The sequence below is a fragment of the Colobus angolensis genome, unplaced genomic scaffold, assembly GCF_000951035.1.
Source record: "Colobus angolensis palliatus isolate OR3802 unplaced genomic scaffold, Cang.pa_1.0 Scaffold519, whole genome shotgun sequence".
Classification (NCBI taxonomy): domain Eukaryota; kingdom Metazoa; phylum Chordata; class Mammalia; order Primates; family Cercopithecidae; genus Colobus; species Colobus angolensis.
Window position 1 is genome coordinate 87,657 of NW_012118699.1, and position 3,368 is coordinate 91,024.

Genomic DNA, 3,368 nt, shown 5'->3' on the forward strand with positions numbered 1-3,368 from the left:
AATTCTACAGGACACAGCAGCGGCTGTATCCTGTGTGACAAGATTCAGCATGAAAGATTCCTATCACCTGAGCCAGATGCATCACTGATCTGCGGCCACCAGTTTCTCAGGTTCATATCACTTTAAGGGACCAAGTACAAATGTCTACAGCGTATGTCATTCTTAAACTGCAGAAATGGTGTCGAGGAAGAAGGTGAAGATGAGAGAGCAGGAGGAACTACGAAAATCCAGATAGCATCTTCTCTTCCAAGTGGAAGGTACACTAGTACTTTTATGAAACAATAAAATAGATGACATGTGTCATCATCATGGAGTGTCTCACAGAGGCAGTGCACAAATAAATTTCTAAATATATCATCAGGTAGGTGTGATGGATGAGGCTTATTTCCACACAGGGAGCTCATAAATACCCAGATAAGTAAAAAATCCAACACCTGGAAAGAAAAATGCCTCATCTTGACATCACAAACCCATCTCAGTAAGTTCGAGGAGTAATGTGGAAATGAAAAGGAAAATTCAAAAACACATTTATCATGAAATTCTTAGCACATAGGAAAACCACCCCATGACACCGAATCACTACAGCCATCAAAACACCACGGAGTTAACGGAGTTCTAACTGTGAGCAGGTCAGTACTGAGGCCTCGGGAGAATCAAGGCTCTCGGGTACATTTTACAGAACCCAGAATTGAGCCACATGATCTATAGCCAAAAGATCTTTGACAAACTTCACAAAAATTAACAAAAATATACACCAGAAAAAGGACACCCCATTCAATAAATAGTGCCGGGGAAATTGGAAACCAACATGCAGAAGAACAAAACTAGACCCCTACCCTCAATACACACACACTCAACACAAAATGAATTAAAGACTCCCGTACGAGACCTCAAACTATAAATGTACTCCAATAAAACACCAGGACAACTCTTCTGGGCATTGACCTAGGTAAAGAATTTATGACTAACACCACCAAAGCACATCCAAGGAAAGAATAGACAAATGAGAATTAAACTAAAGAGATATTTCACAGCAACAGAGTGAACAGGCAAGTTGCAGAATGACAGAAAATTTTTGCACACCTTGCCTGTGACAAGAAACTAATATGAAGAATTTACAAGGAATTAAGCTCTACAACAACAACGGGAAGAAGAACCAAATAACCCCATTAAAATGAGCAAAGGGCATGAGTAGACATTTCCAAAGAACACATACAAATGGATAATACATGTATAAACAATGGTCAACATCACTAACCATCAGGGAAATGCAAATTAAAACCACAATAAGATATTATCTTACAAAAGCCACAGTGACTATTATTAAAAACTCAAAAGTATCAGATGTTGGTGAGGATGGAAAGTAACAGGAACTCATCAACACTGTAGATGAGAATGTGGACGAGGACAACCTCTATGGAAAATGGTATGGAGTCTTCCCAAAAAACTGTAAATAGAACTGCCATTTGATCCAGCAACCCCACTATAGGGTAAACACCCAAAGGAAAATAAATCATTATTTCAAAAAGATATCCATGCTTCTATGTTTACCACAAAACTATTCTTAATAGCACACATGTCAACCCAAGTGTCAACCAACAGATAATTTTATAAAAGAACATAGCACACAAGCCCAATTCAATATAGTCAACCATGATAAGAAATGAAACTGCGTCTTTTGCAGCAAGAAGCCTAGAACTGGGGACAATATAATTAGTGAACTAACTCACAAACAGAAAGTCACATGTCACACGTTATTACTTATAAGTGGGAGGTAACAATGTGTCCACAAGGATATATATAGAGAGAAATGATGGACACTGAAGACTTAGAAGGATGGGAGGTGGAAGGTGGGAGCATGAGGAGACATTACCTAGTGGGTACAATGTACATTATTTGGGGGGGTAGTACACCAAAAGCTGAGACCATTGTGGAATATATTCATGTGCAAAAGTTGCACTCATAGCCCTTAAATTTATACAATAAATGTACAAACAAAAAATTAAAAATATAAAATAATTAACAGTTGACTAATGATCTTAAAATTAAAATTTAGACTGGGCATGGCGGCTCACGCCTGTAATCCCACCACTTTGGTAGGTTGAAGCAGGTGGATCATGAGGTCAGGAGTTTGAGACCAGCCTGGCCAACACAGTGAAACCCCATCTACTAAAAATACAAAAATTAACCGGGCGAGGTGGCAGGCACCTGTAATCCCAGCTACTCGGGAGCCTGAGGCAGGAGAATTGCTTGAACCCAGGAGGCAGAGGTTGCAGTAAGCCAAGATCGTGCCACTACACTCTAGCCTGGGCGACAGAGAAAGACTCCTTCTAAAATAAAATAAAATAAAATAAAATGTAAAAAATGATCAATAAATGAAATTACTATCAGTTGAACCTCATTAAAATTAAAGACGTTTTCTACTCAAGTAACTATAAGAACATGAATGTCAAGTTTCAGATGGGAAACTATTTGCAAATCATATAACCACCAATTTAATTATAATAGGAACTCTCTGGACTCGACTGTGAAAAAAAAGAAAAGAAAAAGAAACAACCCATGGATAAAATAGGCAATGGTTTGTACAGAAATTTCATCAAATAAGATGTGCAGATGACACATAAGCATATAAACAGGCTCTTAACAGGATTTTCCATTAAAGGAATTCAAATCAAGCCCCCAATGACACACCACTATATACCTTTTAGAATGGCTGAAATTAAGAAGAAATACAGGTAATACCAATGCTGGTGAGCCTGCCAGGTTTCCAGTGTCTACGACATTGTTAATGGGAATGCAAAATGAAAGAGCTACTCTGGAAAATAATTTTTAGTTTTTTCTACTATCAAATATGCCCTTAACACATGACCTAAATATCCCACTCCTGAATTTTGCTTCAGAGAAATACAATCTTATATTCATACAAAACCTCTATTCAAATATTCAAGATATTGTGTGTGTGTGTGTGTGTGTGTGTGCGTGTGTGTTAGAAACTAAAAATAACATAAATGTCTCAAAATCTGAATAGGTGAAAAAACTAGGAAGCAACTATAAATTGAACACCATCAGCAAAAAAAAAAAAATCAAATGATCGTTTCACAAACCATTACAGTTGAACTCCAGGCTTTATGCTAAGTGAGAGAAGTCAGTCTCAAAGATCAAAGGGACACAGCTGTCAGCACCACGGTCATCCTCAGGTGTCAGTGGTTTGGGCTGGGCTCTCTCTGTCTCTTTCCTGACCAGGCCCAGATGTTGAGCTCCAGCACTTGCAGATGGAAAATTCTACTATATGCAACCATGCACTGAGGTTTGAATTGCTTCACAGACTGAACCAAACAAACATAGGCTCCATTGAAGAGTGTCTGGCA